Raw genomic sequence first — 18,444 nt, 5'->3', positions numbered from 1 at the left:
GTTTATGTGGTGAGGGCTTGCGAATGGCGTTAGATTATGAAGCGGGTGCAATCAGACGGTCGAGGTAATGAACATGCGCCCCGAGGTTGATGTGACAGGCGAGGTGACAGGTAAAGGGGCCTGCCGATAGGTTATGCTTCTATTTTATATGCGGCAATAATGGTTTAATCATTAGAGCCAGAGTTAAACGAAAACAAAGGATAATGCTGCCTTTTAAAGATTTTTGGGGTTTATAATTATTAAAACACAAAACGCCGCAAAGCCCCTTTAAATAAGGTTTATGCGATTAAAACAAAATATCCTCGAGGTTGGTTAAGAAAAGGTTTAGGCGGGGATTTGTATAAAACGGAAGAATGATGTTCATAGAGTTAATATGGGCTTTATGAAGGTTTTCATAGAAGGAACCGAGATCACGGAGGCTATGGGGGTGTAAGGAAATTGAAAGAGGGAGGAAGATGAAACTGATGCGAGCTCTCCTAGGCACCAACAACACTGCCAAGCTGTCACTAACCCTCAGAGGTTAAGAGGGTATAGGGAAACCTGCAGGAGCAGAAGGGGAAAGACTGCCGTGAAGCCCTTCAAGCATCAACAATACTGCTAAACTGTCATTGACCCTAAAAAATGCTCAAACATGTAGCAGAGCTAACATTGGCTCCTTCTGGGGATGAGATCCTCCCTGTGAGGTCTCAAGAACCTACAGACCAATGCCTTCATGCAAAAACAACTATAAAAACAATTGCCTAGTATCCATTGGGCATGGAGTCAACTAAGCATACAATAGGAAATTGTAAAAGAACTTGATTACAATCATTAAAGCCTGAAAACTTAAACTTCAAAAATTGCCCATTTGCTAGGCCACCAAAATTGTTGCTTGTCAGCCGGTTCATCATAGATCAACAGGACAAGATTTATTTGATCCTCCACCTCAAACAGTTTAGGACATTTGAGCTTGATAGGTAGATAGGGATCAAATTTCATTCCCCTTCTGTATATTTTCCTCCTTGGATGTTCTTCATGGGAGCCTTTGTACACCAGCTGAATACCCGTGTCTTCTGTAGTTTGCACAATTAATATGAAAGATGCACCACTGTATTCTTGTGCAGGGGACACAGAAACAATTTTTTCTCCTACATCTTGCTGAGAACAGTCCACCTCCAAGGAAGGATTCCAATACTGTGCACCCTCTTCCTCTGTTATCTGGCAAGCTTCCCTTTCATTCTGTATGGAGACCATCTAAGCAGGTATCAAAATATCAAGACTGAGATGATCAACTTCAGCCTTGAGCATTGAATTATGCTCTGCCTCAGTGTTTAAGTGGAAACTGTGAGGGATTGTCATTTGATCAGACAGAGAAACAAAAGATGATGGAGAGCTTTCCTCTCCATTTTCAATCATTGGACTAGGGATGATAGCAGGCTAGCTAATTTGAAAATCTACATAGCCATGTGAAGATGAGCAGGCTTTAAGCACAGGTTCTTGGAGGAAGAAGGGATCTGCTGCTGGCTGCCATTGCTGGCAAGCTTGCTGTTCTACAGGCACAACAAACTGACAGGCAGTGCCTCTTGGTAATGATTTTTCATAGGCAACTCTGGTTAGGAAAGGAGCACCTTCCAAACCATGGACCTCCTCCTCATGCTGCACCTCTTCCATGACTATATTTTGACAAAGGGTCTTCACCCTTTGATCTTCATTTGTATATCTGTTTCTCTGAAAAATTTGCACATGCTCATGTGTTCCTCTACATGGATTTGGAGTTGGAAAAGAAATGGAACAATGAGCTCCTGCTTCTTCAAAATACTACTCAACCTCTAACTTGGAAACTTCAGAGGCCAAAAGCTCAATCATCCTGGCCAATTCCTCGATCTTAGGATCATAGGATGATGAGGATTCACCTCCCTGCCTTCTGCTTTCATCATCACCTTCGAGTCTTTCTGCAGCAATAATGTTTGCTTCTACTTCAAAGGTTGCAGCTTGCATCTCAGCCAAAGAAGTGCATCTTCTTTCTCTTAACAGCAGGCAGAATTGAGAATCAAAGGCATTAGAATAAGTAATCATGGTAGAAGTAGGGGTAGGTCTTATTTCGGCTGGAATTCTGCTGTACATATGATTGAATCTGATCTTAAATCAGATAGCAGCTCACCATCTTCTCTCTGCAAGTTTCGAAATTCATCATGATAAAAGAGTAGATCTTTATTATTTCCCCAGTGCTTTAAAAATACATCATCTAGAGCATCAATGTCTGCAATGGACCTAGGGGGTAAATCTCTAAACCATTTTCTAGCTTCCCCTTCTAGGCTTTGAACAAAAACCCTCATCCAGACATCCTCTTCATTAATACCTAGGTTATTAGCATAGCTATAAAAGGCTTCTAAATGCTCTTCAACTATTATTCCTTCTGCACCAGTAAACTTTGGCATGAATTCTTGATAATCTCCTGCAGGCATGGCATTTAAAGGGACATGCAAGACCAGAGGTCCATTCCTAACAGTAACTATCCGTTCTATCTTTGTAAGAGCTTGTTGACTTGCCATGGCTTGGGTGTATGAAAGGATACTGGTGAGCTGATTGGTTTGAATCAATGAAGAGTATGACAGAAACAGAGGAATATAATGGACAGCATGGATGCTTCTTTCAACTGAGGTCCAAAAGGGAAATGAATGACTAAGGAGCTGTATGAATCTCTGAAGGTATTTCTACACTGGCAAAGATACATAAAAATTCTAAGGCTTACCTGATCCTAATGCTCCTTACTTCGATATTTTCTTCTGCTGAATGATCTTCTCAGGATCAGGCATTGGTTCAGCTGCTGATTTCTGAAGATATCTCTGAGCATGCCTCACCAACTGCTCCAGAACTTCAATGTGGAGTCGCCAAATGATGGTCTTCCTCCAGTGGAGTCACCAGATAGATGATTACAACCAAAATATGTGTTCAAACCTTGTCTATCATCAAAGCTTGAAGCTGTGTCATTCTCCCAGGGAAGCTGAGCTTCAATTCTCCTCTCCCCAACAACGACGCCAATTAATGTTATCACCCCAAGAAACTCACCTAGGTTGTATATCAGTGATGCTAGGGAACATTACAAACTCAACAAAAATGTTGGGAAAATGGTGGATGAATGAAAGAAATGCTACATATTCAAGCTAGATAACCACTCCTACTATGCTTAACCCCATACATGGGTGAACACCCCCAGATTACAAGGCTTTTAACCACCAATTACTCACAATTTTAGAGAAAATTTGATGATGGAGAATGCTAATTACACTAGCAGATGCACAAGACCCTATGATGGCCAGCTGTAACTAGTTAAGAGGTATGTAAATCTATTCTCTAATGTACAGATAGGATGGCAGCTCTCTGGCATTAGAACAATAGAAGCATGCATACAAATTCAATAATACTAGCTAGATCTTAACAGAGAGGTGGGATGACAGCCCCTCTACTGCTAAACATCAAGAGAAAATGAAAAAATGCATACAAGCACAACCTGGAACAAAGAAGAAGTGGAAAATGAGCAATTGACAACAAAAGAAGCTTGTATTAGTTGGAAATGAAGACTAGAAGTTGCAGGTCTCATAGTAGTTACAGTGTCCAGAAGTTGAAGCTTGCAACAGAATAACACTCATCTGACATTCATCAACCTCATTACGTTGTTTTTCTGGGTTTATATAGAATCTGTTTACAAAAAATCTCAGCTAGGCTAAGCGTGGAGGTGTCTTAATTGACCACCAACCACATTTACAGTTAGATATGGGTCTTCTGCTACAATCTGAATGTTTTAATGAACAAATTTGACATTCTCTGATATTTTGGTGTCCTTTCTGAGCATATGGGATATAATGTGTACAATGCTCCATAACTGATTTATATCTTGATCTGCTTGAAGCCGTCCTTCATGTCCTTGACCGTGGTTTCTTTGAATGCAGGTAGCTGAGGGTTTAAATGCGCAGGTCGCTGGATCGTTCTCTTCCTTCTTCATGCACACGAAACAGGCTCAAATCATGAAAAATGCCCGAAAATGGACGATAACCTGTGAATGAATATTGGCCGTTGAATAGCTCAGATGGACGGCGGAGATGGAGGCGGGAGAAATCGGGAGGCAGATGCTGGAATAAACGAGGGCTGTCAGATCATGAAATCACATGGTGGAGATCATTTGACAAAGGCTATCGAAAGATAGGTGGATAAAGAAATGAGGGCCGTCAGATCTGGACGCGGCAGATCCAATGGTCATCGGGAGCGAAAGGAGCAAGGGCGTTAACTGCCGGGAGTCGTACAGGAAGGCGGAAAGCGGTTTTATGGCACCGCTTATGGTGCTGTGGCGGTAATCGTACCGGGTGATGCGATGCAATGGAATGGAGACGCGTGGCAGATGGGACAGCGGGGAAACCACTTTTCCCACGAGCTATTGCACGATTAGTTTATGGGGAGAGGGCTTGCGAATGGCATTAGATTATGAAGCGGGCGCAATCGGATAGTCGAGGTAAGGAACATGCGCCCCGGGGTTGATGTGACAGGCGAGGTGACAGGTAAAGGGGCCCGCCGATAGTTTATTCTTCTATTGTATACGCGTCGATAATGGTTTAATCATTAGAGCCAGAGTTAAACAAAAACAAAGGCTAGTGCTGGCTTTTAAAATTTTTTGGGGTTTATAATTATTAAAACACAAAATGCCCCAAAGCCCCTTTAAATAAGGTTTATGCGATTAAAACAAAATATCCCCGAGGTTGGTTAAGAAAAGTTTTAGGCGGGGATTTGTATAAAACGGAAGAATGATGTTCATAGAGTTAATATGGGCTTTATGAAGGTTTTCATAGAAGGAACCGAGATCACGGAGGCTATCAGGGTGTAAGGAAACTGAAAGAGGGAGGAAGATGAAACTGCTGCGAGCTCTCCTAGGCACCAACAACACTGCCAAGCTGTCACTAACCCTTAGAGGTTAAGAGGGTATAGGGAAACCTACAGGAGCAGAAGGCGAAAGACTGCCGTGAAGCTCTTCAAGCATCAACAATACTGCGAAATTGTCATTGACCCTCAAAAATGCTCAAACATGTAGCAGAGCTAACAGACCCAACTACCCTCTAAAGTATATGATCCATCTTTTGCAGGGGATAATTGTCCTTCAAGGAAACTTTGTTTAAATTTATGAAATCAATGCAAAGACGAATCTCCCCGGTCTTCTTTCTTACTGGCACTAGATTAGACATCCATTCAGAAAATTGAATAGGAACTATGATACCAGATTTATAAAGCCTATTTGCCTCTTTTTCAATTAATGGCAGCAACTTAGTATTAATCCTTCTCAGTCTCTAGCGAAATGGCTTTTGATCAGGCTTAAAAGAAATGGTGTGCTGACTGATACTCTTGTCATAAACTTTCAGATCTGAGTAGTCCCAAGCAAATAGATCAGAAAATTCTCTCATTAAATCTATGTATTTACTTTCCATTTCAGGAGATACGGATTTTGACAGTTTGACCATCTTAGGCTTGTCGACTGCACCAATGTTCACATCTTCAACTCCTTTCTCTGTGGGGACCATGGTGAGCTTTTTGGAAACATCATCTTGATCAAACAACTCTTCCAAAGGTACAATACCTCTTGGAATTTTGTTGTCCTTTAGCTGCAATATTTCAATCTCAGCTGATTGAATCTTTGGATCATTCATATTGGAAGTACCATCAATGCGGGAAATCTAAAATTCTCCTTCCAATTGCAAAAAATTGTTGATATGTTTATCATCCCAAAACACTTGCCAAAATCTCATATTGTCTGGGACAACTGGGTGATGTTTGACATGGATAGAGTACCTTTGATTAGAGTGAATAGGAATCTTCACCATACTAGCTAGAGTGGCAAGAGAATCAACTATAACATTATGAGTTCTAGGAATAAGAGACAAAGTATTCTGATTTTTTTTTAAGGATGTCAAGGACAACATTGCAATAAGCTCTCATTCCTGGATGCTTGGCATGGTATTCCCCTTTCACTTGTTTGATTACCAACTCAGAGTTGCCATAAACATAAATTTTCTTTGCTCCCAACTTTTTCAGAATTTTGAGGCCAGCAATCAATGCCTCATACTCCGCCTCATTGTTTGAGCATTCAAAAGCTAACTTATAAGAAGTCATTCTTACATTGCATGGGATTTTACATGAATGATGCAATGGACCATGGATCCAAACACCAATCCCAACTCCTTCTCTTCCCAATGCACCATCAAACTCCATGGTCCAAAGACCATTTTCTTCATCCAGAAAAAGGATTTCTGAAGGTTGGACTGTTTGATCTTTTGGAGGATGACTTGTTGTCTCAACACACTCTGTTTTCTACACTAACTCAACAATCTCTTCAAGAGGGTTTGCTGGCTACAAACACTCTTCATCCATCTCTTTCCCTTCAACAATGATAACTTTCTGCATGCTACTTACAACCCTTGGAACTTCTGAAATATCTACAAGCTGACTTTCATCATCAACTGAATTCATATCGCTATATAAAATGAAAGAATCAAGATCAGTATGGACAACATTTATAGGATGATTGATTGGCTTTTCCTTACTGTTGATCATGAATTTCATCTTCTTTTCCCGATAGAGTTTCCTGAGCTACCCAAATACTGGGATAGTGGCATATGAAAAGTCAAGCTGTAAAGTTCCTTTCAGTTTTTCTCCCCAAGATCTTGAAAGTAACATACCAAACCTAGGAGGAATATCAACAACCACTACATCCATAAGCACATTCTTGGCCAGAATTTGGTCCAAGGACACTACCAAGTCTTTAATGAGGCCAAGACATTTCACTCTACCTGAATCAAAAGAATAGAGGTCATGATAAGGTCGGGTGATACTCAGTCCTAGTTTTTCCATGATGACTTTGGGCATAAGATTATGTGAGGCACCAGAATCTAACATGGCGTTATGGAGGATAAAGTCATGAATTTTGAGACTGAGATAAAAAGGTGGAATTTCACTATCTTCAGGACTTCCTTCCAAGGCTGGACCAAAAAGGATTGCTGGCTCATCATCAGCCACATTCATAGTATCTGACATCTGGTCAGCCTTAAGCATTTTTGCAATCTGAAACTTATATTTATCATTCTTCACTAATTTAGTGAGAGTAATTGAAAATTTCAACTTAGAAATTTCATTTTCTAAACTAAAAAGATTAGATTGCTTTTCTACCTCCTTTGCAGTGATATCCTTCTTTTCAATCTGCCCTTTAGCTTGAGATTATTTCTTGTGACTTTCACTTTGAAACTCCTTGTCCTTTCTCACATTGCTGGTAGATGCCTCATTTGTTTTGTCCCGGCTCAGTATGACAACTTCTTTTTCTTTGTTCTGATTTGGAGGAGCTGCTTCTTTGCTTGGTGTGTCTTTCTGCAGATTTTGCCTCTTCTGGTTCAATGTAACAGGTACATTTATGTTCCTCAAGTTGTACTGCTTTTGCAGATGACTAAGAGCATTCTGATATCCTCTTTGATATTCTTCAGTTTGAACAACCCATAGATTGTCACTTGCAAGTACAAGTTGATGATCACTTGGTATGAAAGAATCTTTAGAAAACTGATCTTCTTCTGTCAAAAAGGTAGGCAACTCATCTTCTTCAAAGAAGTGATTTGCTTCTAAAATCTCTTCTTCATCTTCTTCCTAGCCTTCAATATAATTTTGCTGAAATGGAGCTCTTACATGAACTTGAGGATCTTGATTTCGCTGCTCTTTCTGTCTATTTCTGAACTGTTGTTGTTGCTACCCACAAATGGTTTGGATTCCTCACTGAAGGCTCCACCTTTCGATTAGTTATGGACATTCTATCCATGATTCTCTCCATGGTTTTGATCAGAGTGTTAAGCTTTACATCTGAAGATGAGGAAGGTTCTTCTTTAAAAACAACTTTCTTCTCGATCCTCTAAGGATTTGATTTAGACTTCTTGATGAGAAAATTGGCTTTGACACTTACTGCATTTCGTTGCATTTCTTCAAGAGTTGCAGAGTCTATCTCTCTGAGCTGATATGCGATATCTGGTTCGAAAGCATCAGGATAATGGAGAAGTGCAAGACTAGGTGGAGGCTTCATATCATTAGGAATAGAATTATATACTGTATTGAACCTTGCTGTGAACTCTTGGACTGTCTCATTTGGATTTCTTTTCATTGAGTTATACTCAACCAATATCTGCAATGGATTCTTCTTCTCTTGCCAACGAGTTAGGAACAACTCAATCAACCTCTGTGAGTTATTGACAGAATGAAAAGCTAGGCTGCGAAACCAATTCTTCACATCTCTTGAAAAGTTCTGAGCTATGATTCTAATCTTAACATCATCTTCGTCAATTTCTTCCAAATCAATAAAATATATCAACTTATCAACATGATGCTGGGCTATGATTTCTGAACTCCCATCAAATAGAGGAAGTCTTTGACCATAGTTCTGAGGTAAAGCAACAAGTTGAGCAGGTAGTATGAGAGGCGCAAATCGTGCCATGACTGTTGGAGGCAGTGGGTGTGCTACAATGGGCTGTGTAGGTGATGGAGGTGGTGGAGGAAAGGATGAGGTGGCTGATGTACTTGGGTATGTAGTAGAGGTACTTGGGAGCGTAGTGGATGTATTTGGAGGTGTAGTGGAGGATGAGACAACAATGAAGTATTCAAGCTAATACTGAATGTAGGCTTTTTCAATAGTGATTTGGAGCTGGTCAGCAAGACTTTGAAGTTTGTCAAAATTCAACCATAACTCGTGATCAATTCTAGCAGATAGAGATTCTGAAGAACGAGAATGAGATTCAAATTGAAGAGGTTCAGATATTACTTCAGAAATGCAAGACTTAGATTTTGACCTTGAAAGAGACAACTCTAACTGAGTATCAAAAGGAAGCTGCTCAAAAGCAAATAGATTTCTGGGTAGAGAAGTTGTTCTTTTAATTTTTCGAACTGCACTTTTAGTGATAGGTAACTTAAGTTTTCTGAGCAGTCTTTCTGGGTCTTCAACAATGAAAGGTGGATTTGGGTCAGGATTTGACCTGGTATATCTTTTAGGAGCCATAATTTTTTCACACCTTAAGATTGAAGAAATTTGTAAAATAAACCTATTCTGGATACCTGAAACTGTCAACCACAGAACCAGTTCTCTTGAAACCTCTAAAATATTTCCCAAGAATGATTTACCAGTTGTTTCCCCAACAACGATGCCAAAAATGTTATCCCTTACAATTTCCTAGGTTGAGGAGGAGATCAAGAAGGGTAACCTCGAACCACTTTTAGCTCAGTAGCTAGCCCTACTAAGCCATAGAGGGATTTATCTAAGTATTTATCAATGTATAGCTTGAAAGAACAAAGTTTTTAGGCTAGATATGCAAGTTTGTTTGAATTTTTGGGAATTTAGGGTTTGCTGGACTAGGGTTTAGAGCAAGTGATTAGGTATAGGCTTTAGGAGCACAGTGACAAGTATGAAAGGAGCTAGGTATCAGTAGGCTATGGTGTTACTTGGAATGTTTGTTAATGTAGCATATATTATAGGGTTATGAAAAAACTAATAAGCATAAGTAAATATGATTTCATTAGTCTTAGAAGAAAATTTACAAACTATGAAATCCACATAAACAGAGCTTGAAACTCAAGAATCCTGTCTATATATCTGCAAGGAAAATCATAAGAAGATGATAAAGTATGTGAATATAGATGACATTATAAAACTGATAGAAAGAAGAAAAAACACCATGCACTCACTAAACTAGAGTTCCTTAAAAATAGTTGCAACTGCTCCTGTATTAGCTGAAGAAAACATAAACATGCAAGCCTCTCCACAAAATTCCAACCCTTCTCATTGAATGAGAAAACATACATATATACTCCTAGAAACCATTTCCCCACCTTCAAGGGTCGAATCCTAAGGTGGTGGAATAGTTAGCAAAATTCTCTCAACAAACGGGAAGAAGTAAGAAGGTCCAACACAAACTCTTCTTTAAGACTTCAAATTGAGTTTTGCTACCTTTATGAGGCTTTAAATAAACACTAAAACAACCTAGCATGCATATTAACTTCACAATTACATCATCAAGTCATTATTACATCCACATTACATCATTAAAAACAAAACTAGCGAATTTACAGTAAAAAGTCTGCTACAGGAAAATATAAACAGTGCAGTTTTTGCATAAGCGTAGGCCGGATTGCAGACAATTTTTGGAAGTCTTCTGGAGGTCAAATATGAAAAGAAAGAGAATGGTCAACTAGAATTTTGAGTCTAGTTTCCAGATCAGCTCGAATTTTTGAAAATGGAGCACGGGAAGACCTCCAAAAATTGATTCTCCCGAGGTGACTCTGTACGCACAGCGCATGTCCAAAACAGTGGCAGAATGTGTGTTTTTCACTTGTTTTTTGATTTTTTTTTCTCTTAACCAATTTGCCAACTTGCTCCCAAAAGTTGATTTCTGACATCCTTATGACAAGATCTATCTAGGAATATAGAGTTTTCCTCATTTGGAGCTCTGAGGTGAAAGTGTAGCGCCAAGGCGTTGCGCTTATAGAAATTCCTGAATTTGCAAAAACAATAAAAAATGGCCAAAAATTTGAAAATGACAAAATTTTCCCCAAATTTCTTCAAAATTGCTGAGTAGGAGTAAAATGAAGTATGTTATGCCATGAGTGAGGCCTCAGCAAGTATCTCAAGGTTGTCTTTGTCTTTTTGGCCAATTAGGTTTTCCTTGAGTTTGCTCTTTAACTGTTTGATCTTGACTTGGGATATTTTGTTCCTAGTGTAATAATGCATAGCCATGTGCCTCTACAAGTTGTTGTTCCTGTTGGCCTTCTTGAGGAGCTGCTCCAAGTATCCATTCACCTTATCAAGCCAATAAACTCTATCTTCATTGATGTTTCTAGTGATTAGATCATCTACCATAATCAACTTCTTTGGTGGTGAAGTTTCTCTTTGCTGCTCAAAAGCTCTCTTGGCTGCTCTAGTCCTAGGTCTTCCTGATGCAACTTGTTTTCCTTTACCTTTGGACACTTCCATTTGAACCACTGCCTTTCCCTTTGTATCTTCCTTCTTTGACACTGCTGCCTGCTTGTCTAGCATCATCTGGTTCACCTTCAATTGCATGTTCTCTTGCTGTAGGCATGCTATTAGAGCATTTGCCTCTATCAATTTTCCCTCCAAGTTCTTGATTTTAGCCTCCTTAACCCTGATTATCTAATCTTTGATTCTGCTCTCTTATTCTTTCTCTTTTTCTGTCACAAGTGTGTCCGGGTGAGAGGACTCTTCATGCTAAGAGGAAACTACTTCTTTACCTGTTGTAGGCTTGGCCCCTTCAACCACCTCTTGAGAAAACACAAGCCTATCACCTCTAGAGTAGGTCTGAGACCCTCTGACCTGTCCTTTCTCTTAGCTAACCTGCTTGAAGAAGCAATCTCTTGTTGTATAGGTGAAACTATAGACATGGTTTTATCATGAAATCTAGTTGAAGAAGATGAAGGAAATGCTGACTTAGCAAAATGGTCCCAAGACATATTTGCTTGTGCAAGTTGATGACAAACCAACACTTTGAATAGGCCATGATGAGACAAATTAGAATGATGTTCCCCCCCTTTGATTACACGTTCTCTTCCATTTTTTCCAAACTCTTATACAAAAAACAAGACAAGTTGACTTGCTGTACACCCATGAAATGCATGAGAAGTTTCATGCGGTACTTGTAAATTCTACAAAACCCGCCTTCACATGTGAAATACCTCATGATCATATTCATGAGAGGGGTGTACTTATCTAACAAATGTCTGAATGGAAAAATATAGGTTGGAGTTGCCTGGTACTGTGGTTTTAGGTATATTTTATAGAGTTGAAGGTCAAGCTCTTCCCTTTTGAACCAGTTCTCTCCAATGTCTGGAATCCCTGTAGTTGAGGAGACAAGTTGGCTTGACACAATAATTTGGAACCCTGCTATGGTAGCTTTGTCATCTTGCAGCTTGGTGGCAAAGGCACTAGTTAGTTGGTCATGATATTTCAGTTCTTCAAGCTTTTGACAAAACTTAAGGCAACCAACATCTTCAAATGATTTCATGACAAAGGGAGAAGACAAAACCTCATGGTTTGATGTGGGCTCATGTCTAATGACATGCCCTCCTCTGTGCTTCTTCTGCTCTAAAGTTTCAGAATCCATTTTTTCCCTTAGCTCTTAGGATGACAAACTAGGGTTTGACTATGTGAAAACAGGGGATTTTGAAGGGTTGTGTGGGAGTTTAGGAGAAATGAGGGGTATGGGAATGTGGGAAAATTATGAGAAAATTTGGGGAAGTGGAGGGGAAGTTTAGGAAGCTAGGGAAACCAAAATTATCGGATTTGAGTGAGTGGAAGGCTTCCAAAACCCTAAAACACAGTCCTACAATGAAAATGAGTGTAAATTTGCTAGGGTTTGGGTAGAAATGGTGGAATTTAGGAGTGGGTTCGATGAAAGGTATGTCAGTAGGTATATTTGAGGTGAATAATGGTGTGAGAGCACAAATATATGAGTTTTATCAACAATTTGACAAGGAAAGAGTGAAACTCTCATAAACTGCCTTCAAAAACCCTAGAAAAAAGAGCTGGGACACAATGAGCTTAAGCAAAGAAAACCAAAGAGTATAAACCCTAAGGAAAGACTACCAACCTATTTCATATGCAGAGAAGAGTCACCATGAAGAGGCCAACAACTGTAGAAATCCCACTCCTTGGAGAAACGATGAAGCAACAAATAGTGAATGCGTAGCAGAGGCAGAGTGTTTGCGTAGCACAAGTTTCAAAACTTGGTTTTGAGTGCAAATCACCCTTCTTGGCATGGAATATTTATCTCACTGGAGTGATGTGGAGAGATGAATGTAACAATGAGAAAGTGGAGAATGAAAAGAGTGAATGGTGAGCCTTTATACATGAGAAAAATCGATTTTTTTTTTGTAGAACAATAGTGGACCCACCAATAACTTTCATTTGGACTTTGACACTTTGCTTTTTTATGTTTTCATAATGATATTTCATTTGAGAAAATGAAATAAAACATATCTTTTCAAACCTTGGTGACCCAACTAACTCCCACTCTTCTTTTTGACATGAAACTGAAAGGTGTAAAGCTTGATTTTCCAGAATTGCATCTAGTGACCTAGTGGTGAGCTAGTGATGACTTATTTGTGACCCATTTAATGGATTATGGACCAAAATGACAATGGGACTCTACTGATGATGAGATTCCTTGACCAAGATGGTGACTTTTACCATGAGACTGAAAAGACTAGTGTAAACTGACTTTCATAACTGGTGACCAAATTTTATTGAAAAAACCTTTTTGAAACTAAAAATTTGACCAGAAACCCTAAAAAAAACTATGTAAAAGTACATTTGATCGCTGGTGAAAGGATGCAAATACTGACACTAACACCAACAACATAAGTTTGTCTTCTCTCTATTCTAACCTTCTCAATCCCTCTACCCTCTAGTCATTTTATAGGCTAAGAGGAGGAAGTTTCAGATCCATGAGAGGAGGATGAGACTCCTTTATTGAGGGATTAGGTTACCATGAGAAAAGGGATGGAGATGCATCTTCTGAGGGTTATAGTTCGAATATTCATCACCTGGAAGCTTTCAGTTGGGAAATATTCGACCAACTATGTTTCTAGAATGTACTTTTTATTTTTACTTTCTAGAATTCACCTGTGCGGGTTTATAGTGGCAGATAGAGTGCAGCTCTGCACTGTTCTTAGAGTCAATTTCAGCGCATGCACGAGAAACTCTAGAGAAAATGACACAGGTGGAACTTAACAAGGTGTGACAACTATTTGACTCAAATTTCTCATGTACTTCAACATATTTTGGGTTGTTTGACTTCTGAGGGAGCTGGTTCAAACATGTTCATGGATGGTAAAAATATCCATAAACTGATCAAGTGTCATGGCGACAAATTGACATGTAGCATATATTATTATAATAGTATACTAATTATGTTAATTGTGTAATAGATCCAAATAGCCATGTGAGATAAATACAACTTCAAGGGGTAGAAGACAGACAAGAGGATGGAGGGAAGGAAGAAGGGAAAGAGAGAGATATACAAAATGGAACATAAGACAGAGGTAGGCCAAAAAGGGGACTAATTTTTATTCTTATTATTAGAGGTTAGTAGGAACCACCAATTTTTATTGATCTCAAGGCCACTGTTCCTATTAATATTATTAAGGTGTTTTTTGATTTCTAGGGATTCTTTTATCCTCCCTTTGTAATAGTGGTTTTCTATGGCAAGGATTTTTGTATTCTCCAATTTCACAGGATGCTTAGTGTTCCTAGCATGTTCAATAATAGTTGAGTTATTTGTCCTTTCATGTCTTGCATCTGCATTATGTTCTTTGATTCTTTCTTTCAAGGATCATCCAGTTTCTCCGATATAACATTTTCCATAGGAACATTCTATTTTGTAAACACCTTTCAATTAGAAGTGGTCAATGTCGTCTTTCACAGATTTCATCATTTGTCTGATGGTAGTGTGAGGTCTGAAACATGTTTTAATCTCTCTTTTTTTTTAAGATTTTGGAAATTTTGTGAGTGGTTACCTTTAGGTATGGTAGGTACACAATCTTCCTTGGATTTTGGATGCTAGAGCTAGGAGGATCATTGTCATGCTTTAACGCCTTTTGAAGGGCATCCTTAATATCTTTATAACTATATCCAAGGTTCCTAAAGACTTGAATCTAGTGTTCTTTTTCTTTAGATTAATGATTTACTCCAGAGATTCTGAAGTCTCCAATGGCCAAGGTTTTAATGACACCAATCTTTTGAGAGGAATGATGATGAGAGTCTGCGTGAAGGTAGTTTTCCATGTGTGTTTTCTTCTGATAAATCATGTGATCCAATTTTCCATCAGGTTTCCTTGTTATAAGAATATCCAGGAAGGGAATGCAACCATTTTCTTCTATCTCCATAGTGAATTGGATATCTGCTAGGATGTTATTGAGGTGTTGTATAATTTTTGTGAGTTCCTCCTTACCATGCAACCATATGACATTAGTATCATAATTTTTTTTTTCCAAAGTTTAGGTTTAAGATGATAAGTATTAAGGGCCTTGCTTTCAAAATTTAAATGTAAAGGTTGGCCATTATTGGTGAAAGTGGGGATCCCATTGCCACTCCATTGGTCTTCTCTTAAAATTCACCTCTAAAGCTAAAAAACATGGATCTAAGGAAAACTTTAGCAAGCCTTGCTATTATCGGGTTAGCCACTTCTTTAACCACTTGTATTGCCTCCTCTAGAGGGATCTTTGTAAAGATGGATACTACGTCGAAGTTAATTATGCTATAATTGGGGTTGATTATTTCTCCTTAATCAACTAAACAAAATCATTAGAATCCTTAATGAATGAGTATGTTTAGATGCCTATCGGATTAAGATATTTTGCAGCAATTTTTGAAAGTTGGTATGTTGGAGAGCCAATAGTGTTCACTATTGGCCTTAATGGAATACAATTTTCGTGTATTTTTGGAACTCCATAAATTCTAGGGGTTATTTCTCTTGTGGGCATCAATCATTTTTTGATACAGTCATCAAGGTTTGAATATTTTAAGGCTTTTTGAACATCTTTGATCACCTTTGAGATAGGATTTCTCGATAGCTTCATATAACTACCATTTTTTAGTTAGATGCTTAATCATTTTTCTATTATACTCACAAAGGTTCATTACCATAGTATCCCCACCTTTATCAACTTTTAAGATGAAAATGTCTTGATTTTTCCTTAGATTCATAAGAGCACTACACTCTTCTCTCCTAATGTTGCTTTGAGGGGGTTTGGATTTCCTTACTGAGCAATCTTATCTGATGGAGCCTTTCTCTTCATCAATTAACATTTGTATGGAGTCCTATGTTATAGGTAATTTTGTCACATCCAATTAGTGAGCCTCCTAATAGGATCAATTGACATCCTATTCCCCCTTGTCACCATATTGCACAAATCCCTAAGCATGTACCTTTCATTTCCCATAATTTCAGCCCTAAACTGCTTCATCTAAGCCAATTTGAGGACAAATGCTCCATATAAGCCTACTGGGGTGTGTTCACCCACAAGTTTCTCCACTATGGCCTGCGTTGGTCACCAACAAGTTGCTCCCCTTTGCACCTGCGTTGGTTCTAGAAATTTGGGAGAATGATCAGGATTCCGAAAGCTTCCCCTTCTAGGAGTTTCCAGAAGTTGTTACAACTACTTACCTTGGATAAAACATTCAAATCCTATCCTTCCCTACATTGGAGTGTTCACCACTTATCCTTTGATGGAGGGGTTTAACCTTTGATCTTATCCCTCCATGAAAGGTGGATCTCTTACCCTAGATTGGTAATTGGATAAGAACTCCCAACTTACCTTACTTCTTTATATATTCCCAACCTTCTATGTGGTTGGGGGTTGGCTTTTGGAGAGTGATTATGCCCTTATGCTGCTGTAGTGAGTGGTCATCATCTCATGCATTTAGGGTGATTAGAGGTGCATATTGTGACAAGGAAAGGACAAGTCAACAACTTGGAGAAGTTCTTCTACAATATCAATTGCTACTTATGGTTGTAAACTCCTTCCATTTATATTAATACAAAGAATTCATTGTTTTACTATATTTGATGTTGTTATTTAATTTATTTCAATACCATGTTGATATATTGAATGGATTACTTAGATTATACTGCATAGATCTCATAGTTTCTTGGCTTGTGTTATCTGATTGTGAAGGTTCTAATTTTGGCATTCAGAGCTAGAATTGGAGCTTCCAAGCTAAAGAAGGAGCGAAGTGTGCGAAGGATTCTAGGTAGGCCTCACTCCATCATATATTTACTTTAAGGAAAAGCATTGTGTTCCTTGTCTCTCTGTTGTTCTAGGTTAGCCACCGACCTAGGGGAGATACTTTTGTCTGCAATTGTAAATCTCGTATAACAAATTGGTGACCATATTGGGGAACGAAGTATTCCCTTGGTGGTATCCTTTTCCATTGTGTTTGATTACCTCCTTGACAGACCTTTGTTGTATCATCCAACCAAGAACAGACCTAAGAAGTGATTTCATTGAACCTTTTTTGAAATTTTGTGTCAAAATCCTCTTTCCTAGGCCCAACACACCCCCTATGCCTTTGACAAAGAATTGCACCTCACCCTGGCCCACTCTGCACCAACATTGCAATGCACTGGTGCCTCTTCTGCACCAGCGTTGGCCCCTATTTTTGCATGAATTTTTCCTTGGTTCTTGAGCCTATCTTTGGTCAGCCTACTTCCAGTTGAACTTCCTTGAGTCTTCAGTACCTTGTGGTCTCTTTAAAGCCTTCGTTTGGTTTGAATTTGTATTGTTTGCCTTTGGTAAGAATTTGTTTTGATTTTTATTTGTCCTTATCATTTGGTCACTTTCAAATTGATTTCGTTTGATTGCTGACTGCTTAGATGAATTTTTGTTCTAGTCCTCATTTTGAAAAGTGTAATTGAATCAATAATTTAACATTTACATCTCAGTTTTCTTCATTTCAAAAATTAAGTGTGGTGAAAAGAAAAAATTTACATCCACATTTAGGGTTTTGCATGCGCATTAACATAGGAACAATTGTATTAGAAGGGAAATTACATCTTGTTTGTTGCATATTGTATGTTGCATCTTGATTGTTCCTTCCCTTCCTTAGTTATATTTTCATTGAAAGGGACAGGATTTCTATTTTATCATGCTATATTTTCATTTTAGGATATTCATGTGACATTAGTGGTGAGCCCCAAAACTAAAACATAATCAAAGATAAGCAATAAAATTTATTGAATCAACCTAAGGATAATTTGTAACATTAATGAAAACATCTAGAGGTTTAGGCTAGAGACGTGTTCTGGCGTTGTTAAACATAGGGTCATTGTTTTCCATTGTTGTATCCTAGGGGTGAAATATCATTCCACGTATGTGAGTGTATATGATCCTACTCAACATACCTTCGGGTATATCCGTGGCGCTCCATGCACGTAAAGTATATGGGAACACTCTCAATGAATAATTACACATTAGATAACACTACTACGGACTGCACTCCCACGTACTGTGGCGTATATTTTGGGAATCCCCAATAGGTTACTATCCATCCATAGGTAACTGAGTCTGTCACCTTGTATACCATGATACACCGAACACAACATTTGGGGAGATTGGTTGTTGTACGTTAAGTCCTTGGTTTGCTAAGATGTATATTGCAGTTCATGGTTGCTTGGTAATCCTTTATGCCTAGATTACCCTCTTTTTTGATTTATTTCTTTTTGCGTTAATAAAATTTATTGCCCAACATGGAAGAACAAAATCCCCCTCACTGTCATTCACGCAGAATGAAAAATAAGCCTCCTATTCCTCCAGAGGCTACTCCTAACTGTCGTCCTATACATAGGAAAATATAAACTATCGAATTAGGAACATCGAGAACTAATTTTGGCC

This window comes from Pinus tabuliformis, chromosome 1_2 (genome assembly GCF_031772625.1).
Source record: "Pinus tabuliformis cultivar Carrire ecotype Pingquan chromosome 1_2, CPIR1, whole genome shotgun sequence".
In the NCBI taxonomy this organism is placed as follows: Eukaryota; Viridiplantae; Streptophyta; class Pinopsida; order Pinales; family Pinaceae; genus Pinus; species Pinus tabuliformis.
The sequence above is the reverse complement of the archived record's forward strand: the minus strand, read 5'-3'. Positions refer to the sequence as shown.